Source organism: Zootermopsis nevadensis, unplaced genomic scaffold (genome assembly GCF_977971745.1).
Source record: "Zootermopsis nevadensis isolate Lab colony 2312 unplaced genomic scaffold, Znev_1.0 Znev_ptg000025l, whole genome shotgun sequence".
In the NCBI taxonomy this organism is placed as follows: domain Eukaryota; kingdom Metazoa; phylum Arthropoda; class Insecta; order Blattodea; family Termopsidae; genus Zootermopsis; species Zootermopsis nevadensis.
In genome coordinates, this window is record NW_028259157.1 from 4,864,468 (window position 1) to 4,888,329 (window position 23,862).

Consider the following 23,862-nt stretch of genomic DNA (forward strand, 5'->3'; position numbering starts at 1 on the left):
TACCGGGTTCGAACCAAGATCCCAGCACCTATGTATGATTTGAGGTTTTCACAGCGGTGAGTATGAAGATTTCTGTCTTCTGGGTTGTTGCTCTGTGTAGTCTGGTCGATGTTAACCAACGTTTCAGAGGTCATACTGCCTCCGTCATCAGGGCGATGAGTATGAAGATTTCTGTCTTCTGGGTTCTTGCGCTGTGTAGTCTGGTCGATTTTTACCAACGTTTCAGAGGTCATACTGCCTCCGTCATCAGGGCGATGAGTATGAAGATTTCTGTCTTCTGGGTTGTTGCGCTGTGTAGTCTGGTCGATGTTTACCAACGTTTCAGAGGTCATACTGCCTCCGTCATCAGGGCGATGAGTATGAAGATTTCTGTCTTCTGGGTTCTTGCGCTGTGTAGTCTGGTCGATGTTAACCAACGTTTCAGAGGTCATACTGCCTCCGTCATCAGGGCGATGAGTATGAAGATATCCGTCTTCTGGGTTGTTGGGCTGTGTAGTCTGGTCGATGTTAACCAACGTTTCAGAGGTCATACTGCCTCCGTCATCAGGACGATGAGTATGAAGATTTCTGTCTTCTGGGTTGTTGCGCTGTGTAGTCTGGTCGATGTTAACCAACGTTTCAGAGGTCATACTGCCTCCGTCATCAGGGCGATGAGTATGAAGATTTCTGTCTTCTGGGTTGTTGCGCTGTGTAGTCTGGTCGATGTTTACCAACGTTTCAGAGGTCATACTGCCTCCGTCATCAGGGCGATGAGTATGAAGATATCCGTCTTCTGGGTTGTTGGGCTGTGTAGTCTGGTCGATGTTAACCAACGTTTCAGAGGTCATACTGCCTCCGTCATCAGGACGATGAGTATGAAGATTTCTGTCTTCTGGGTTGTTGCGCTGTGTAGTCTGGTCGATGTTAACCAACGTTTCAGAGGTCATACTGCCTCCGTCATCAGGGCGATGAGTATGAAGATTTCTGTCTTCTGGGTTGTTGCGCTGTGTAGTCTGGTCGATGTTTACCAACGTTTCAGAGGTCATACTGCCTCCGTCATCAGGGCGATGAGTATGAAGATATCCGTCTTCTGGGTTGTTGGGCTGTGTAGTCTGGTCGATGTTAACCAACGTTTCAGAGGTCATACTGCCTCCGTCATCAGGGCGATGAGTATGAAGATTTCTGTCTTCTGGGTTGTTGCGCTGTGTAGTCTGGTCGATGTTAACCAACGTTTCAGAGGTCATACTGCCTCCGTCATCAGGACGATTCTTAGTATGAAGATTTCTGTCTTCTGGGTTGTTGCGCTGTGTAGTCTGGTCGATGTTAACCAACGTTTCAGAGGTCATACTGCCTCCGTCATCAGGACGATTCTTAGTATGAAGATTTCTGTCTTCTGGGTTGTTGCGCTGTGTAGTCTGGTCGATGTTAACCAACGTTTCAGAGGTCATACTGCCTCCGTCATCAGGGCGATGAGTATGAAGATTTCTGTCTTCTGGGTTGTTGCGCTGTGTAGTCTGGTCGATGTTAACCAACGTTTCAGAGGTCATACTGCCTCCGTCATCAGGACGATTCTTAGTATGAAGATTTCTGTCTTCTGGGTTGTTGCGCTGTGTAGTCTGGTCGATGTTAACCAACGTTTCAGAGGTCATACTGCCTCCGTCATCAGGGCGATTCTTAGTATGAAGAGTTCTGTCTTCTGGGTTGTTGCGCTGTGTAGTCTGATCGATGTTTACCAACGTTTCAGAGGTCATACTGCCTCCGTCATCAGGGCGATTCTTAGTATGAAGAGTTCTGTCTTCTGGGTTGTTGGGCTGTGTAGTCTGGCGATGTTAACCAACGTTTCAGAGGTCATACTGCCTCCGTCATCAGGGCGATGAGTATGAAGATTTCTGTCTTCTGGGTTGTTGCGCTGTGTAGTCTGGTCGATGTTAACCAACGTTTCAGAGGTCATACTGCCTCCGTCATCAGGGCGATTCTTAGTATGAAGAGTTCTGTCTTCTGGGTTGTTGGGCTGTGTAGTCTGGTCGATGTTAACCAACGTTTCAGAGGTCATACTGCCTCCGTCATCAGGGCGATGAGTATGAAGATTTCTGTCTTCTGGGTTGTTGCGCTGTGTAGTCTGGTCGATGTTAACCAACGTTTCAGAGGTCATACTGCCTCCGTCATCAGGACGATTCTTAGTATGAAGATTTCTGTCTTCTGGGTTGTTGCGCTGTGTAGTCTGGTCGATGTTAACCAACGTTTCAGAGGTCATACTGCCTCCGTCATCAGGGCGATGAGTATGAAGATTTCTGTCTTCTGGGTTGTTGCGCTGTGTAGTCTGGTCGATGTTAACCAACGTTTCAGAGGTCATACTGCCTCCGTCATCAGGACGATTCTTAGTATGAAGATTTCTGTCTTCTGGGTTGTTGCGCTGTGTAGTCTGGTCGATGTTAACCAACGTTTCAGAGGTCATACTGCCTCCATCATCAGGGCGATGAGTATGAAGATTTCTGTCTTCTGGGTTGTTGCGCTGTGTAGTCTGGTCGATGTTAACCAACGTTTCAGAGGTCATACTGCCTCCGTCATCAGGACGATTAGTATGAAGATTTCTGTCTTCTGGGTTGTTGCGCTGTGTAGTCTGGTCGATGTTAACCAACGTTTCAGAGGTCATACTGCCTCCGTCATCAGGGCGATGAGTATGAAGATTTCTGTCTTCTGGGTTGTTGCGCTGTGTAGTCTGGTCGATGTTTACCAACGTTTCAGAGGTCATACTGCCTCCGTCATCAGGGCGATTCTTAGTATGAAGAGTTCTGTCTTCTGGGTTGTTGCGCTGTGTAGTCTGGTCGATGTTAACCAACGTTTCAGAGGTCATACTGCCTCCGCCATCAGGGCGATGAGTATGAAGATTTCTGTCTTCTGGGTTGTTGCGCTGTGTAGTCTGGTAGATGTTTACCAACGTTTCAGAGGTCATACTGCCTCCGTCATCAGGGCGATGAGTATGAAGAGTTCTGTCTTCTGGGTTGTTGCGCTGTGTAGTCTGGTCGATGTTAACCAACGTTTCAGAGGTCATACTGCCTCCGTCATCAGGGCGATGAGTATGAAGAGTTCTGTCTTCTGGGTTGTTGCGCTGTGTAGTCTGGTCGATGTTAACCAACGTTTCAGAGGTCATACTGCCTCCGTCATCAGGGCGATGAGTATGAAGATTTCTGTCTTCTGGGTTGTTGCGCTGTGTAGTCTGGTCGATGTTTACCAACGTTTCAGAGGTCATACTGCCTCCGTCATCAGGGCGATTCTTAGTATGAAGAGTTCTGTCTTCTGGGTTGTTGCGCTGTGTAGTCTGGTCGATGTTAACCAACGTTTCAGAGGTCATACTGCCTCCGCCATCAGGGCGATGAGTATGAAGATTTCTGTCTTCTGGGTTGTTGCGCTGTGTAGTCTGGTAGATGTTTACCAACGTTTCAGAGGTCATACTGCCTCCGTCATCAGGGCGATGAGTATGAAGAGTTCTGTCTTCTGGGTTGTTGCGCTGTGTAGTCTGGTCGATGTTAACCAACGTTTCAGAGGTCATACTGCCTCCGTCATCAGGGCGATGAGTATGAAGAGTTCTGTCTTCTGGGTTGTTGCGCTGTGTAGTCTGGTCGATGTTAACCAACGTTTCAGAGGTCATACTGCCTCCGTCATCAGGGCGATGAGTATGAAGATTTCTGTCTTCTGGGTTGTTGCGCTGTGTAGTCTGGTCGATGTTTACCAACGTTTCAGAGGTCATACTGCCTCCGTCATCATGGCGATTCTTAGTATGAAGAGTTCTGTCTTCTGGGTTGTTGCGCTGTGTAGTCTGGTCGATGTTAACCAACGTTTCAGAGGTCATACTGCCTCCGCCATCAGGGCGATGAGTATGAAGATTTCTGTCTTCTGGGTTGTTGCGCTGTGTAGTCTGGTAGATGTTTACCAACGTTTCAGAGGTCATACTGCCTCCGCCATCAGGGCGATGAGTATGAAGAGTTCTGTCTTCTGGGTTGTTGCGCTGTGTAGTCTGGTCGATGTTAACCAACGTTTCAGAGGTCATACTGCCTCCGTCATCAGGGCGATGAGTATGAAGATTTCTGTCTTCTGGGTTGTTGCGCTGTGTAGTCTGGTAGATATTTACCAACGTTTCAGAGGTCATACTGCCTCCGTCATCAGGGCGATGAGTATGAAGATTTCTGTCTTCTGGGTTGTTGCGCCGTGTAGTCTGGTCGATGTTTAACAACGTTTCAGAGGTCATACTGCCTCCGTCATCAGGGCGACTGATCATACCATACTACACAGCGCAAAAACCCAGAAGACTGAAATCTTCATCCCAGCACCTACTCTCCTGATTGAGAGTTTTCTTGTTTTAACGTGCAAATGGCGAGGACTATTCTGAAACAGACCAGTGCCGCCCTCTGTCATTAGCCGGACGTGTTATTCTTTATCTCATTCTGCTGTTGACAGAGCTTCAATAAACAGTCCAATATCATCCAAATACCAACCAAAGTGCAGTAACAGCAACAGGCACAAGGTAAACATGTTTATAACTGGCATCGGAGCACGTGGAAATGTTCCGGTGTCAAACAATTTTCGGCTGAATACGTGCTCTCCTATGATTCGAATCTCAGATCAGAAGTGCATTATACATGATTGCATTCACAATTGTTAAAATATTCTGCACCTATTTTGTTGGCGGCAGCATAGTTCTTGCAGTAACATGGCTGTTCCTTCTCCGACAAATTTCCGGATGCACAGTCCCAACAAAATTAAAATACCCTACAAATGGAAAACAATTCATATTGAAGCAGATTCTTTTTAGTGTTCTTCCTTTAGGTTTCGGCGTTCCAAAATACACGTTCAGTAGAAATTATTTATACAACTGTTCTCCCTCTATATTCTCGAAACCAAAGACAGATCTGTCTTTAAACCTTTAAAGCCAAGTGAAAACTATATCTACCACCTCCTTTAACAATGAATAACTCAGAATTTTGCAAGCTTATTTATTGGTTTAGTATGGATCTCAGTGTAAACAGGGATTGCTTCTTTAAACAGCACTAACCACCTGATCTTTTTAACGGTAAACATTTGTTTTCTTTGAGGTACGAACTGAATTCTTAAATACTAGTTTCGTTTTTAGCTGCCGTTGTATATTCTGAAACGTACAATGTTAGGTAAGGTTCTACAGAGACCTACTTCTTTCTGTACAAATAAGAAAATGTCCTCCACTCGTCTCAGTAAGGCATGACAGCTTGAGTCACTCAACGACCGTTACAGATGTCGACCTCGTTTCATACAGATTAATTAACCCCGACATCGCATTGCACTGTTCAGCCCAACAGCAAACACCTGAGTATCGAGACTACAGGACTGTAGTTGTAAACACCTCATGTTCGACTGAAAAAAGAAAGCAACGGACAGCTAAAACTTTCTTCAGCTCTACCCTGTTTCGTCCAAATTAAGGCAATAAAATATGAAAGAATCGACTTACATAAACCAAATTTCACGAAAATCCATACACGCAGAGCTGTGCGATTATACTCATAAACACATACCAAAACAAGACAAACATAAGTACATTGATACAGTGCCTGAGAAGGAAGATCTGACGCTTACGAAAGATAATTTTCGTGTTCGACAGATTCCGGGTTTAATTGTGTGTCCAAAATCACCCCCCCCCCTTTCAGTTTCCAAAGGACAGCACATAAAACAGGTCAGTATAACGTCTTTCACATTCTTCAGCATCAAACGTTCACATAAAATTCATCATTCAACGCATACGTTCCATCCTTGCAGTTGAGAAGGCGTCGTTAAATCAAGAAACAAGCAACTAGTCCACTTTCAAAGTATTGCCCCATTTATTCATTGTGTCCTCTCGCCTAGAGAGAGAGAGAGAGAGAGAGAGAGAGAGAGAGAGAGAGAGAGATGCGTGAAGATATAAGTACAGGGGGAAAGCAACACAGCTCCAATGTCGGTAACAACAAAAGAAATGATAAAAGAAATTAAGAAAGTACCTACAGATATGCTGTGAAGCATAAACACTACATTTTCATGAAATTTATTCATGCAGTGTCACGTATAATTTTCATTGGTGCTCTCACCTTGACTATGGCTGGCCATTATCATTTAATTTTACGATATTCTGCCTTGTGCACGTGGCACAATAAAAAGCGATGTTCTTGCAATGGCTAGTACTGCCCAGAGAAACTTCACATCTGGCCTCTCGGAGAAACTGACTCGCCTTCCACTTGAGAGTTCAGTGAATGAACTCGACCAAGTTTCCTGCGCAGCCAGCATAAAATATTTAGACTATGACACGATTCAGAATACAAAAGTAGCCCGTAAACCGCTGTTTGCTTTGATTGCAGAACAGTTCGCGAGCATCCAGCTGAGGATCTGTGTAACAAACACCGGCAAACAAAGGACCAATCGAGTGAAGTTTAATGTCGCATGATGCATATAGTTTAACGTGGGTTGCATCACTTTGATCTTTGTAACATTTCATAAAGTTGATTTTCTATTTTACTGTCTATTTTGTTAACATTTAAAAATCCAGCGTGTCTTGGCTCATCCCCAGGCTTCTTACAAACCCTCCTTTAGTATACTGAACTGCATTGTTTATATGAAACTCTAAAAACAAATGGAAAACATCGGTCGTAGCATATTTCCGTGTATTATACCATCACTAGCCCACATCGTAAGATTACATCCAAGAAAACCTAAGTCACATAATTTTATGCAGAGAATCGAACCGGATACTTCGCAAGTGAGAGACGCAAAGCAGCAGTAAGTTTCATTACGTTACTTCCCTACCAAATGAACCTGATCCATAGGCGAATGTACAAAAATAATCTCTGCGATTTAAGATGAAAATAAATCTATAAGTATTACAATTCTTGTCAAATCACTTCATTAAAAACTACTTTCTTTGATGTTCACCTCAGTCACCAAATTCCACATCAATTTTTTATTATGATGTTAACCGAAGTTTCGAACTTACCGTCAAGGTATAAAAAACATCAAATCTGAAGCAAGTCCTAATTCACGTGGTGGGTGTCTAAATCGATTTACAAAACAATATCAGCTGAAACAAAGTCGTTGGGAGCTGGCCATATGGCATTAGGTACACAAACGGGCAACAAACATACACATCACGAAATAAATAATGATTGTAAGTCAACAATTACAAACAGGACACTTGTGAGGTTTGTTGTAGACAGAATATATACTCAGCAAGTTAATAAGAACGCCAACTTCTGTAACCTACTTACAACTGGAAGCAACACTAATGAAATCATTACCGAATGGGATCTAATTACGTGGCCATTTACACCAGCTGGATTACAAGCTTGAAATATCTCAATATACAACCTAAGATCTGTAACTCTGGAAATTTGTTCGGTGGTATAGTCGGCGGAGTAGTTTTTGGCCGGTGGAAGTTTCAAGGGGAAGGCTAGGAGCGAGTCACTGACTGCACCGAGGAGCTTGTGTGACTGAACGCCCAAACAAAAGAAATACGCTGACCGCGCCACCTCAGGTACACAGAGTAGGCCCGTCCGCCAGCTCCGCTAGCTTCTCCACCGGCCAAAAACTACTGCGCCGACAATAACGTAGACTAGGCTTATCAGGAATATTGCTAAGAAGTTCTTATGTTACCCGAAGATTGACAATGAGGTAAATCCATCACAAGTGACTGCATGACGGCAACAGGGGGTGGTCTGTAAGTATGTCTACCTTTACTAACAAGCACCTACTTTCTTGTGAGAGATGTCAGTGCTAAGAATAATATTGTAGGTCGATAACATGACTCAATGACGATTTGTAACAGACCGCCAGTATGAGGAACGTGACTACCGCGTCCAGTGCTCTTCATATGTCAGAAACGGGGTTAAGGCATTAGTGGTTAACGACTGGTGTACCACAAGAGGTCGCATTTCAACTCCGCTCGAGGACTGGGTCGCGGAAAGCAGTTTACTGCTCCTTCTTCATGCGAACAAACCGTGGTTAGTGCGAATAAGGTGTGTACATGCGCGTCTGATTTGACGTAGAGCGTGATCATCTGTATGCGGGGATCAAGTTACGAACGGATGACCAGATTTTAATTAAATTTGATGTTGCAAAACTTTGCGAAAAATATCAGACCATTTCTATTTTCATTTAAATATGCCGACATTAACTATTGCTTTACATAAGAGCATGGGTAATTTTTAGCTAGGTTAGAATACTTACGGGGGGAAAAGTTGCGAATATTGACTAGAGTAGCTTACCTAAACATGAAAATTGAGTTGGATGAGTGGATTTGTAACTAAATTTCATAAATATTCACTACAGTACTGGTAGTACAAGTGTAGCACACGCATGTTTGAACTGAGCGGCTTAGACTACATAGTTTTAACAGAGAATAAGCGGCTAATCGTGGCTCAGAGTAATAATTACTCCGAGCCACGATTAACAGGAGTGGTGTGTGCGTCTTTCAAATACAACTGTTCACTCTGATTCGCAGAACTTGATAGTTAATCGGGTTTCAACGGGGCAGACCGTCCTCGACAACAGTTTTGTTTATTCGCGGAATTATACGTGCATTCTATCGCAAGTCTCTTGCGCAGGCGCGCGGAAATATCACAAAGGACCCGTTCTGGCGAGTACGGGACGTTTCAACACTGGAAGGACTACTTATTTTTGTAGCGTATGTAACTACAATACTGATTATGCTCGGTGGAAAAGTGCACTGTCATGATGCAAAACACTTGCCACACAAAGACGTGTTTTTCTGACAAATTCTCTGTCACAGACTCCAAAACGTGAACGCAAAACGCTTGGGCAACAGCTTGCTACGGAGGGAATAATACGATATCGACATATTGTAATTTGAGGGAGGGAGGGAGGGAGGGAGGATCATATAAACGGAAACAAATTGTTTCTAATTTCGCAAATTTCTTCAATTCTCGCAAACTCTCGACAATTCCACTAAAACCTTCTGGAGTTTTGTTTGTGGGTCGTTTTGAAAGATCCCAATTTCTGTCAAAACGTTCAGACAATTTATTCTCCTCAAATTATGACAAGAAAATTCTCTGCCAATAAATCATTCAAATAAAAAAAACCGAACCCCAACGACTCTGAATCATGATCCAAAAACACTACAAATCACCAGTGTTGTCAGTCGCTGCACAAAACTATCAGTCTGTATATTTAATTGTCAGACCAAATGACCACGCAATATTCAATGCAACCAACAGCATCAGCTTGTTTAACCTACTTTTCTAACAACCCTATGCAACTGTTAGATGCCTTTAGAAGCAAAGTTGCTTTGATCATAAATACAGAGCCACGAAAGCGAAAAGAGAGGTATTCATAACCCTGCAGGTAGGCTGTTTCACGATCCGGCCGCTTGTGCCCCGTAAAAGAAGACTCGATAGTCCCAGAACTGATCCGGAAGATATGAAGAATAAATCCCTGTCACTGCCGATAAGTGAACACCGATGTACAGCCACGAGCAAATGACTTCTCTGATCGGACTATCTACGCTGTATTTAACACGCCTTTCACCACCGCGAGAACCTCACATCTCAAGTGAAATGTTTAAAAAGATCCAAGAACTCGCGTAATAAATCCTTTCAATATGTGGCAGACTTCAAGCAGCAACAAATGTGATTTGAATCGTGGTAAACTTAAGAGTACATTAAATTCAGAAAATGCCTGACATCTATCAGTAAGGAGCTTCCTATTTCGTGTGCCCTATCAAAAAAAACATAGAAATTAAAAATACCTACAAATATAATTTCAGCCCGTTTTACGTGTGTGCCAACGTTGGTTTCTCGGTCTGGGCGAAGTGCACAGAATGAGTGAAGTGTTCTGATAAATTATGTACGTCAACGGAAGTCACAGAAGGCAGCGTAAATGTCGTGGCTTCGAGCGAGCAGTCACACGTCTCACACGGACTGTATGTGCATGTGTCGGCAGAGAAGCGAGGGCAATGGCCGATATAATTGTCTCTTAGTGCACAAGCACAGAAAGAAATAAGGAAATGCTTATGAAAGTTCCTGGAGAGTTCGATAAACATGTAGTGAGTGAGAACAAATGGTACTCGACCGAGACTCAAAACCAGGAACTTCTAGCGTACGAGACAAGTGCTGTATTACTGAGGCTAGCCTTCTAAGGAAGAGAATGGCGTCTAAACTTAAGTTAGCGATGACGACAGCCTATTGGGATATTACACCATGCAGTCTCGCAGAATTTGACAGGCGTTTCAGATGTGCAAACTGCCTCCATCATCAGTGCGATAACGACGTATGTCTGAAACGTCGGTCAACTAAAAGACTTCACGGTAAAATATACCAGAAGGCTATCATCTTTATAATCGCCGTTGTGAAAACCTGAAATGTCGACAAGTTATTTATATTTTAGCCTACTTCGACACACAAAATTGGTCAAATCTGAAATGACAGTTGTTACTAAATAATTATTTTCTTTTTCCCATTTCAAATTGATATCGCAAGCGACATGAGCTTACAATAATTCTCTATGAATTATGCCCGATTCTTTCCATGTATCATAAAGCGATATTTATTCTAATAGATATTACATGCTGTGGAGAAGAGACACTTTATTTTGTCAAGACAAAGATGGCTGTCTTCCACGATATTGCAAATGCCTTTATGAAAGAGGCAGTATGCTTCTCTGAATCGTTTCACAGTATCTACCAGACTACACGACGCAACACCCAAGAAAATAGCCGCCGTTAGAACCTGAAATCTCACTCATTCAGGTCATTCAGCTTCGTACATTTGGCCATTCTCGTGCTATCTCAGCGCCTTATCGTATTTAATCTGCATCAACGGACTATCAGTATCTACATCGCATGTAACTGGCTTTCTTGCCCGTTATCGTGCACTTAACAGATGTATTACTTGGTCTTCAGATATCTCTGCACATGTGCAACGAGAATTGGGAAACCACGAAGTTGCTACAGGGCTGCATGACTTCACGTCAAATTCGAAATGGAGGCCTCTCGACTTCGACCAAACGGCGTTATCTGCTCTGAACAATGACATTCTAGATTTATACGAATACAGACTTCGTCTCTTGGCTACAACTCCAAATAACAGTTGACTATTCTGGGTCGCGACGCTGTGCAGGCAAAAAGATGTTTACCAAAGTTCCAGAGGTACTTGCTGTCTCCATCATCAAGGTGATGGAACGGTGGTAAACTTCTACCCGACAACCCTGAAGACAGCCACTCATTGAGAAACTCATATCCAACATATTGTTTGTTATTTATTTACAATTTGTTTAACAACACTTTCTGTATCTCAGACTATATAGCGTCGAATGAGATGATATAATGAATAATGAATTAGAAAGGATGTGGAAGGAAGCGGTAGTGACGTAATTCAAAGCACTGAAAGATTGCGAAGAAGTACAAACATCTGAGGAAAGCCGGTCTCCGAGCCCAGATTTCAGCCCGGGACCTCCCAGAGGAGTGACAACCACTCGATCACGCTGTTCGGAACATACTAAATAACTTATTCGCAACGTATATTTCTATTATATGTCGTCCGTCCCTCTTTGTTTCTACCAAACAACGCGTCATAGAAGGAAATAGTAAAGACAAAATTTCCTCCTGGGGAATTAATCCCTTGGAATCAATCCACTATTTTATATTTGGAAAATCAGGCACGCTGTGCCCAAAACTTTTCAACGGCGATCTCTCTGATGATCGAGGCAGCAAGCACCTCTGAAACGTCGGTAAAATTCTACCTTACTACACCGCGCAACAACCCACAAGACAGCCAATTTCATACTGGCCGCCGCCACAAACCAGAAATCTCACTCGTTTTGAGTAATTTTCCGAAATAAAGGCTGCAGATCGAAGGATGTGATTTCCATGTTGCCGAGAAGTACGGTTACACAAATGGGGAAAAACTCAGAACACAGCCACAGAAGCATATGCCTACTCTGGATAGAACGCCTTACCAAATATGACGTCTCAATGCCTTCTCACAGTTTTCAATTTTCCACGGAATCGCTCCTACTTAAATCTGATTTCTGTTTTCTTACTTACTTCGCCAAACTGCATCTTAAGTTTCCGTGTGACTTCGTTGTTTCCTGTCTAGAGGCATTCTCCTTTTTTTCGTATTCACGCACCCGAAAATATAGTCCTAAAACGCGCTAGAATAATTTAACAGGCGCATAACATCTTATGCTTCAGAGACATTTTTACAATTTAACCATACGCTTAATCAGGATGAAATTATTTCAAAGTGCCAAGTGAGACGGGGAGCCTGGTAAGAAAACGTCGTGATTATCGTACTGGCCTCGTATTTAAAGGAACCTGGATTCGATCCTAACCGTTTCCACTATTAACGAAATAAAAAAGTTCAAAAATCTTCCTGTTTTATGACAAACATTAAAAACAGGAACAGAGCCAATTCCCGCAACGTCGTGTATATCACACAGACTGCACCTCTCTGTCCAACATCGTATTCTTTAATGAATCAACAAGTTACAACCCTTTGGATAATCAGTTTTCGACATTTGCGGCTTAGACTTCAATAAGAAGACTCATATTTATATAAGGAACAGGCCTAAGGCATGTGCATAAAATTTTCCATAACGCAAATCAATTCGCTAAATCAAAATGACAAAGTTTTGTATAGCATCCTAAATGAATATGCATGTCAACGTTGAGATGACTGGGCAGTTCTCTTTTTCTAGCGGTAAATCTGGTATTCTTCGCCCTGCTTTGTTTGGGTTGATCGAAGGATTATGTATGTGAATAAGAAATATCATTCTGGTTGAATTATACTCACACAACTTAGATGGAAGACCCAGACTGCTGCTTCGATGGTCTTCCAGTGCCCCATTTACACTATTCATGTCAACCAAATGTCGTCCTGGAACAGAAACCAAGAAGTTGAAGGCTGCACATTCACACACACATCTGATCACGAATAAAACGAAAAATGATCTTGATGAAAATCTCAGATTAAAGTTTTATTAATGGAAAGGTATATCACAGTACAGGCGAAAAGACGTTTTCGGGTCTCGGGTCACTCGATATGGGGTCTGGTATGGCCTAAGAGAGATTGACTGCGGCTGTTAAAAGGTAGAATAGCACCGAAACGAGTGGCCTTTGGCACGCGGTGCACTACAAACGATAAGAAATTACGCAACAAATCTAAACCATGAAATGCCGTATTTCCTCCATATTATGACGCCATCGACTGTAAGCTGCACCCTTGGTTCGGTAGTGGTTCTTTTCCGGGGAAAATACGCAATAAACTGTAAGAAAAATGTTTCAGTGTGATCATCATCCGTCTTGTTTGTAAGATTTGAGGTTTTCACAGCAGTGAGTATGAAGATTTCTGTCTTCTGGGTTGTTGCGCTGTGTAGTCTGGTCGATGTTAACCAACGTTTCAGAGGTCATACTGCCTCCGTCATCAGGGCGATTCTTAGTATGAAGAGTTCTGTCTTCTGGGTTGTTGGGCTGTGTAGTCTGGTCGATGTTTACCAACGTTTCAGAGGTCATACTGCCTCCGTCATCAGGGCGATGAATATGAAGATTTCTGTCTTCTGGGTTGTCGCGCTGTGTAGTCTGGTCGATGTTAACCAACGTTTCAGAGGTCATACTGCCTCCGTCATCAGGGCGATTCTTAGTATGAAGAGTTCTGTCTTCTGGGTTGTTGGGCTGTGTAGTCTGGTCGATGTTTACCAACGTTTCAGAGGTCATACTGCCTCCGCCATCAGGGCGATGAATATGACCTCTGAAACGTTACATGTATTATATACTTTTATTGTCAGACATGACTATATATACTATATATTTGACATCAGCGTCTTTCGAATGACGTATGATGATCCTAGAATGACAGTTTTCTGAAGTTCCCTTATGTCGTGTTCGCACGGGATGTTATCCAAATTATTATTATTATTATTATTATTATTATGAATTGTTTAATTGGTCCACAAGCAGCCAAAAACTTCAGGCGTGTTGCCGTCATAACTTGGATGCTTGCAGGCCAGATGAAACTGTAGTCACGGCTCGAACCACGAGATGGGCGGCTACAGTGAGTTGGGGTCGTGCGCACGTAGTAGTCGGAGCGACCCAAGAAGCACGGCCTTTTGCATCCGGCTGAGTAATGCTTCAGCGTTACGCTGGCATGCCGGAATGAGCTTGATGTTAGCCAGCAGTGACGACTTGACTCCTCCAAGAACTCCAATTATAAGGACGATTAATTTGACAGTGAATCCTGGGTACAGCTGTCTTAGCTCAAACACAAGGTCTTAATACTTGGTCCGTTTTTCTGCCTCCTTCACAACTATGTTGGTTTCAGCCGGGGCCGAAAACTCGATGACATACATGGTGCATCCAGAGGTATCGATGAGAACGATGTCAGGTTTAGTGGCTGTTAACTGCCTGGTAGTAGGGAACGAATAGTTCCAATAAATTTTACATTTGTCGTTCTCAACGACGGACTCAATGTCCCCAGGAGCGTACGGCAAAACGGGTGTCTTATCTATGCCGTAAAAGTGTCTCAGGTGGTAGTAGAGTATACGTAAAGCAGCATTATGTTGATGAATGTAGGCGCAGCTGGCATAATGTTTACATGCCGACAAAAGATGCATCAACGTCTCTGGTTGCATTCGGCATGCCCTGCAGACAGTATCCACTACCCCCACACCCATCACCATTCGGCGGTACACAAGTGTGTTTATAACACCATCTTGGCACGCTAAGATGAAACCCTCGGTTTCAGACTTTAGTCCAGCCGACCGTATTATTATTATTATTATTATTCACACAAAACATTACCATAAAAGTTGTCGTTCGATTAAAATTAAATATAAACCCTGCTAACAGGCATACTACAACGGAATAGATAATAATTTTATCCCTCTGAAGCCGATACTCTACTAAACAATATTTAAAAACACATTTCTTACCTCAGGTAAACAAAATGGGTAATGCATTCAAAACACAAATGGCTAATAACGTTTTAGAGATCGAGAGCTGTTTACACTGACCATCGTACGAGAACCCATAAATACGTGCTTGCAATATGTAAAATTGGTGACTGTTAAACCAGACGGTAGATACAGTTACTAATGGGATTGACATGTTTATAAATGGAGGACTAACGTGCAAGAACTTACCGGGAAAGGTTGCTTTAACATTTATCGAGTAACGTTCATGTTTTTATTTCCGCCAACACCTAAAGTGCATACAACATTTTTCAACCCCATTATTCATCTAACCCTAAGCTTTAGGAATCACAATGTACGCACTTTTACATTCTAGAACCAGAAGTCATTACCATTAGTTCATAACAGCCCGCTACCGGTCATCACGATCCCCACAAATCCAGCCCACACTCTCCCACCCTACTTCCTTAACATCCACTTTAATATTATTCTCCAATCTACGTCTACTTTTTAACTGATCTATCCCTGTCAGGTTTTGTTAACGAAATTGTGAACGAAGATGGCTGTCTTGCGGGATGCCGAACCATCTAATTTGATAAAAATTTACCGACGTTTCACAGGTCCTAGTTGCCTCCAACATTAGAACGATGGTAATCTCCTGCCAGACTACACAGCGCAATATCCCAGAAGACAGTCATCTTCATATTCGCCGCCGAGAGATCCTGAAATCTAAAAGAAAGAGGTGTAGAATTTTCTCTGTATCTGCCTCTGCAAAGCCAGCATCCGAAACACCGCTAGTTTTTCATGTAAGGTGACAGTATATAGCATGCAACAGCCAATCATAACCGTTAATTTGAACCTAATAACAGACTGTAGGGTAGGAAGATGGATGTTCCCGTGTGCTACAGGCTAGATGCTACGTAACAGAAAATATACAACATGGCAACACTGCAGCTAGTTGATAGAAATGGAACAAGGCCACATTTAACTAGGAGTCAGGATAGGAGATGTACTAATGTGTGCACTTTCTCTTCCGAACGTATCCTCCACGAACAAAGGCAAACCTTCAAACTGCTCTAAATTGAACACAAACTGTCGATGCAGACATACGCTCACACACAAAGAACGACATGGAAACTGTCCATATTTCCAAATACGTTCTCTGCCTTTTGTTCCAAGCACCTTCTATCGCAAAACTAATCATAACATTGCACAAAATCACAAACTACCTTCACTTGCATTTACCGTATTAAAAAAGTAAAACGGAAACTTACCTCAATGATACATCCATCTTTATTACACGTGATAAACGAACTTTTTGCACGAACGATAAGTTTTTGAGAAATTTCTGTGTTTCGTGTAAAGCAGAGCTCACAAAGGACCGGTTCCCACCACAATTAAATTAATTCCACAACTTTTACAATATAACAAATTTAAGCAAGCTCCGACGGAATTTCTGAAAAGAAATATGCCAACCTCGCCATTATGCAATCCCTGTATGTACGGACTCGTTCTTTCTCTAAAGACGAGTGCCTTCTGGGTTGTAGCGCTCTGTAGTCAGGTAAAAGTATAACGCCTCAGACGTCCTTGCAGTCTCCATTATTACCCATCGTTATGTTAATGGAAGCAGCAAGCACCTATGAAAAGTCGGTAAACTTCTACCAAGTTACATGGCGAAACATCCTAGAAGACCGCGTATCTCCAACACGATAACCAAATTCAGGCTCTTATTACAATCTAATGGAGAACATTATTATAAACAGAAAACATCACAGACATTAATCCCACAATCTACCTTGTTTAGTTACGATTAAGCTTAAAAAAATACCTTTGCAGGCCCCCTAACTGAAAATTTTAACAAGCTACAACAAAATGTTACATACAGCACATACATGTATAGTTTATTGCTGTGGTAAGCCAAAACAAGTTGAGTGAACTTTCGTGTTGAGTTGCAGCAGACTGTATTTCACAGGAAACTACCAGCCATTTTTGCTGACAAATGTCTGTGACTCAGGTACAATGTCCATCATCACCTGCTCTCTACGAAAATTACCAAACACAGTTCTTTTATTCAATGTTATTGCGATCCGTTCTTCAGGAAACGGTTATATTAAACACAAGGCGGAAATCAATCCGCAAGAACGAAAATGTCTGAAAAAGGGAACAGCTGTAGAAAATGAAGACAGGAACAAAGGGAAAGAAACAAGGACAGAAACAAAGGAAGGGGGACGAAGGGAAAATAAAGAAAGAAAGACACTCAAACATGCACTTAACCTGAATTGGGTAATGTGTTTTCTACCACGTTAAAGTGGCATGGATCTCAGATGCATTTCTATCAGCAGTTCCTCCCTACCTTTGTGAACATCAACTAGAATTGCAGTGTCGTATCTTCATTTCGTTTTCTCACTCAATACAGCATCAAATTAAAACCACCACGAAATACCTCAATTAAAACCATACAGGTATTCAGCATACTTGCCGCACGCTACAGCTCACGAAAGACACTGACTGACAGCGCATGAGACCCCCTCCATACGACCCCACGAGGAAACAATTCGGCTATCCCATCTCGCAGCGGATCCAAACAAGTGAATAGCGCGATGCAAATGGCAACGCCCATCTGCATCTCTGTACACAGTGATTCTTTCGGCACTTAGAGCGAAGACTTTTCATTCCGGAGGGTCGAGTTCGATCCCAGGACAATGTTTGTGGGATTTGCTGTGGATGAAATTAAGATCGGCAGGCTTCTCTAAGAGTACCACGGTTTCCCCTGCCAATCGCCGTTCTACTAATTCTCCGTGCTAATAAATCACCGCCCCCTGGAAGGTGTCCGAAACCCGCACATGCAGGCACGACGTAACCTCTAACCCCGCACTCAGAGCAGATTCGTGTTGAGGCAACATTCTAAAATCACACTGGAGAGGCATCGGGTTGTAATCTTAGCCATGTTACAGAGTACACAAATTAGCCTCTTTCGTGATTTTACTTAATGTCTCCTGCGAATTCGAGGTAGTAGGCCAAGGCATGAACTCGATGTCAGTCATAATCACATCCTCATTACGTTCAACACTGCACAATCCATGTGCTTGTAACAGAATCGTTTAATAACCTATAAATCAATAGATGGATTTAGAGTACAACAAAAATTTCGTGTGTACCTCAAGTTTCTGTGCCTAGTGTCCATTCACTCTCACCCTCTTTGTTTTAGTCACCCTAAAAACTCAGCAAATAGTACAAGTTAAGAACCCCCCCCCCCCCCCAATATGTATTCACATACCTTTTTCTCTCCAATATTTATCATATATTTTCCTAGACACTATTCTCCAGACATTCCTAACTTTCCAAACTTGTTCGCAAAACAACATAAATTTTAAAAGAAGTAGATCGATAGTTTTACCTGTTGTTATCGGTTTCTCACCCTGAAAATAGAAACATTATTTGAAAAAAATACACGCTAAAGATCTTCAGGACGTATATTCTTCGCCTGCTGGTATTAAGGTCACAAAAATCAAGGACGATACCGGCGGGACAGATAGGTTGCACGATGAAACTAAAACCCGCATTCACAACTTTCATAGGAGAATCCCGAGCTAAAATATCATTAAGAATAATTTGGCGAAGGAGGTAAGATAATATTTTAAAACAAGTATTGCTCAGAATCGGGCTTTAGACACAACAGGCCAACAAAAGAGTCGCTGAATCGTCGTTAAAAAATTCGAAACACGCTGGGTGCACCATTTACAACGCAACGTAAGGAAAACCACGTACTACAATATAAAGATAAAAGCTGAAGCGGAACCATCTAGAACCTGAAAATAAAACATACAAAACAATAATTCTGCCTGTTGTTTTGTATGGGTGTGAAACATGGTCTCTCACTCTGAGGGAGGAACACAGATTGCAGGTGTTTGAGAATAGGATGTTGAGGAGGATATTTGGGCCTAAGAGGGAAGACGATGGGGCATGGAGAAAACTGCATAATGATGAGCTTAAAAATCTGTACTCCTCCCCCAGTATTGTCAGGGTGATTAAGTCGAGAAGAATGAGATGGACGGGGCATGTAGCGCGCATGGATGGGACAAGAGGTGTGCACCGGGTATTGGTCGGGAAGCCTGAGGGGAAGAGATCTCTGGGGAGACCTAGACGTAGATGGGAGGATAATCTCAGGCGGGATCTATGGGAGATAGGGGTTGAAAGAGATTAGATTTTGTTGGCCCAGGACAGGGTCCGGTGGAGGGCTTTTGTTAATTCGGTGATGAACATTCTGGTTCGGTAAGCCATCTAGTTAGTTAGCGGGACCATCTCCCGTGTAATAGACTCTCCCAACCTCTCCCATGACTCTAGACTCTAGAGTCTAGAGTCAAAGTCAGTCTTGTTGCTAGGCCGCTGCTCAAACCAGTTGCGCAACAGCTGTGGAGGTGAGAACATGATGAATTAACGAGCAGAACGTGTATTCATTTTTGAAAACTACTTTGTAACGAAATCGACTACTGCATTTCGCAATGCATATCCACACAGGACAGTACCGAATAAGACGACACATAGAATGGTAACAAAATATCGGTATATAGTTGGTGGGGATCTGTCGTAAAGCTGTGATGTAAGTTCTTTCTAACAGACAGAGACTAAAGAACTCATTTGTCTTCCTATATTAATGTCACCCAACCTTACAAATACTGCCGTAGTTAATGATGCGTTTAAATCGAACACTGTACATGCGTGCCTTCATGACTTGGCATGCTCTGCGAACAACAACTACGAGTAAATATTTGCTCGTTCTGTCCTTATCCCTGTCAAGGAACGTATAAACAGGGTCATGTATACAGACATCGTGATCGGAGATTGGTACAGGGCCTTCCGTGGTCACGCCAGGTTGAGGCCAGTCAGCAGGGAACGCCATGGCCTCACGAATACACGCTACGTTTCAGTGTACACGGGCGGCAGCGAACCGGGACACCACCCAAGCAGTGAGAGAAATCGACGCCCAGTCTTTAGTCGGCACCATTCGGCATCTTACAGCTGGAGAGCAGTCCAAATGCACGCGCTTTTTCGGAATAAACGAACGTATCAAAAGAAGCAAATGCATGGAACATAAGTTTTCTAAACATTCCAGCGAGTTCGTTAACGTACTAATAGACATTAACTCCTTGCATGCTGGTATTTTAAAAAGGCGGTAAAAGGGAATGAAGAGTTTACTGTCCTGGACAGTCAGAACACTGCTGATTACAGATTCAGGGCGTCCTACCAACTAGAATTTGATGGTTTAGAATTAGGAACCATCAGTGAAGTCAGAAGAATAAGAAAAATATTAATTTTAACCAGGCTCTATTTGCTTACATGCAAAGGATTGTGGGTACAGAAACAAACGACCCCTTCCACGATATGGCAGATGATAGGAAGACACCTTTTGTTCTCACTTTTCGTCTGTGACAACGAATTAATTTACGCCTTACAGTTCATTGGCCAACAGTAAAATTAAGCAAGTCACTTATTTTATTTACAAACTGGCTCTTACATTTTTGTATGAAGTGATTAAAATGATGGTCGGGGCATGTAGCGCGCATGGATGGGACAAGAGGTGTGCACCGGGTATTGGTCGGGAAGCCTGAGGGGAAGAGACAGCTGGGGAGACGTAGATGGGAGGATAATGTCAGGCGGGATCTTTGGGAGATAGGAGTTGAAGGAGACTGGATTTTGTTGGCCCAGGACAGGGTCAGGTGGAGGGTTTTGGTTAATTCGGTGATGAACCTCCGGGTTCGGTAAGCCATCTAGTTAGTTAGTTAATACCAGAATGATACAATGTGGAATTCTGAGATTTTTATTATATTTTAATATAAATACTTTTTAATCAAGAAGGTTACAGTGGACTGGGAAAAACAAGCCTCAGCTTCCACACAGGACAGATTGGAGGGGATCCACGATTTGGACTTCGCGGATTTACGTAGGCTACGTTTGATCCCAGGCGGGGGCAGGGATTTTCCTCTAGCCTAGACGTCCATTCTGGCCTTACTTTACTGTGTAAACCAGATAAATTTATATTCATCAGGTTTGTAGAATTTAAGTTAGCATGGGCCGGACGCTAGAGATTCGATTCCAGGTAGAGGGCCACCCAGTATCTCATACGAGTACCGGGTGCCATTTCCTCGAGGTACTGACCGGGGTGTAATTTTGACCACGTAAGTCATGCTTTAAAACAAGGAACTTTCCCTTCGCCTTCCCTTCATCAAACAATTAATGATGTCTCTTAATGTGAGAATTAAGATTCTCAAGACTGCGAATACGAAGACGGCTGTTGGGCCATCTATAATCTCGTAGACGTTTACCGACACAACCCAAAATACATCCATCTTCAATTTCTTCTATGTTTGCAAACGTTTTCTTTCATTTTTTCAACAGTTGCAAAACTGTTTTGTGCTGATACATTAAACAATGCAGTTGGTGGGACTGCTGAGGGAAGCCAAACAAGGACGTAACATCCATCCACTTCCGTCCTAATCTTGAAATAAGGCAGAAACCCGCTAACCATGGAACACGCACAGCCGTGGCGAAGTAACCAATCTCCGTGTGTAAAATGACTTATCAAGACAGGAAAATGGTTTTCCGTTCTGCGACAACTCAGAATAAGTAATGAAACATTTTAACACAAGGACACGTAAACAACAGACAGGAATAGCGTAACACGGGAATCACGAAAACCTCTCAACAAGTTATTAGGCAAAATAACGACATTATTTTGCAACAGGCCTAATCAATGGCAAGGATTGGATAATTGTTAAGTTACTTATAACTAATCACCGCCGATCAGGCTGTTACATGCGAGGTAAAGTACAGGCCTCTCGTTCTAGCCGTTTACGTGGGTAACAGCCATACGCAACACATCTCTGACCTCTGCTTCGCGAGTTTCATCACTGCATAAAACACCACTACAACAATTATAACAATGATAATATACCGCCTGTGTCTACCTAGGGGAGAACGGGGAAATGACGGAGACGCGTTTTAATGACAAATGATTGCAGACAGATGCTGCCACCTAGTGCTTGAGCCAGTGAAAGACAAAACCGAATTTTGCCATCCTCTTCTGGTGCAGTTACTGAAACTTATGTGTTTGCTGACTACGAATAAAACATTCGTTCAGTCACCGTCATTTTTACTTCAGTGCCATCCTGAAGGTTAAACAGTGACCATCATTGCCCCCGAGGAGAGGGAAATACCGGTCAAAGCAATGCCTTCAACTATCACTTCATAGAATATTTTTATGTTTAATGCATTTCATGCTGCAGAATCATGTAGTATGCCATTTAGATTAGATGTCCGTTTATGTAAATTTTAAACTTAACGAACACTTTTTATCCCTCATTTCTCTTAGGAGACAATTACTTCCCCGGTCTTCCCTGTCACAGCACGAACGCGTATGGAGAGTGTAGGGGCAAAGATTCTCAAATTCTAGAACCGAAATTAGACGGGAGCGAGCAGTTCCACGTACCGGTAGTTTTAGCCCCAGGGAAGGAATCCGTGGTACCGACTGAATAGGAGGCTGGGCTGGACCTAGAGGCGGTCTGCACGTGGTGGAAAAGAGACAGATGATGCACGCTATTTTTCTTCACTATATATGCCCTAGCCTGCGGCAAATATTACACAAGTCATTAAAGATAATGAGCTTACACTATCACCAAACTTACATTATCCCTTTAAAAGCCTGCGGTATATATATATATATATATATATATACACACACACACACACACACACCAGCTGCTTTAACGATCATTAAACAACTTTTTATTTTGTATTTATGGGTTTCATACGATTTTCAGTGTAAATTGGGATTATTTCCTTTTCATTAATAACCAACTGATTTATGTAATGGCGAAGTGTCCTGTTTGCTTTGCAGTACGGACTAAATTCTTCAATATAATTTAGTCTAGCTTTGGCTTCAAACAGTTAAAATACATTTTTCCATATACAAGCATCTTCTGTATACGGCTCAAAACGGTATAAAAGCAAAATGGTTGCCACAGGTAATCCGTATCAGCAGAATAAATTACGAATGAGATGAGATTCTCTTCTCAAAATCACGGAAGGGGCCTGAACCTCGAATCAAAATGAACAGATGCAAAATAAGCAAAGGGACAACACAACGAAGAACAATACATTAAAACTTGATGAGCCCATGATTGGCTATGGAGTGATGACAAGGATTCGATTTTCGGTCGCCGTAGGGATGTCTCTTCTTCACCGTGTCCATACCGATACTGGGGTCCAGACAGCCTGCAACCGAAGCGTGAAGCTGACAACCCAATAGGTTTATCTCCACTCCCACGCTACGTCTTCATGCTGCAGCGCTTTGGCCGTAGTGAAATCTTCACCTTCAGAAAAAGTTCAGTCAGGTCACCACCGTCTAGATAGGCCGGTTTACTTCTCAGCGGAGCCGGTGAAACTCTCGTCTTCGCAGAGTCCACCAGGGCGCACAATTCAAAAATGCTAAAGCGTGGAGGTCACTACGTTCTTTCATTTAGTTACGACGACGAGAATGCGTGACGTTTTATGTCCAAGTCATCCGTATGCTTTATTGACTTAGGGCACAGTTTTATAAATATTTGAATTGTCTTCAAAAACAAATATAGAAAATAAGCAAGAACTACGTAAAAGAACACATAAGATTCTGCAGAGAAATATGTTACATTATGATTATTATTGGTGTTGTTATTCTTGCTGTTGTTGGTATAATCTGACACTTAAGTTCACACCCTGTCTGTATTATACTTGTCAGTCATAACCTCAAAATTCTGCACCGTCTCCAGTGTTGACTTACAAACAATAACTTATAAGACTGCCTTATCTTCATACAAACCTTCACGTTCCAAACTCCAATGACCAATCAGTTACGGCTGTCGCAGTAAATGGCTAAAATAAACTGTTTTCAAGGCCGCAAAGTTGTTGTGTATTCAACAACAACAAAAAAATCCATAT

General features: G+C 42.6%; 1 protein-coding gene across 4 annotated transcripts in view; it reads right to left on the reverse strand.

The window, feature by feature from the left end:
• The window catches only part of Ipk1 (Inositol phosphate kinase 1), a 213,593-nt gene that overhangs the window by 64,400 nt on the left and 125,331 nt on the right, over nt 1–23,862 (reverse strand). For 3 of the 4 annotated variants that reach the window (XM_087355809.1, XM_087355808.1, XM_087355807.1), the window contains exon 2: nt 12,777–12,860. The gene's annotated coding sequence lies outside the window, so the exon portion shown is untranslated. Of the gene's footprint in view, nt 1–12,776; nt 12,861–17,242; nt 17,456–23,862 lie in introns of those variants that run through there. The other variant, XM_087355812.1, reaches the window with a different exon arrangement.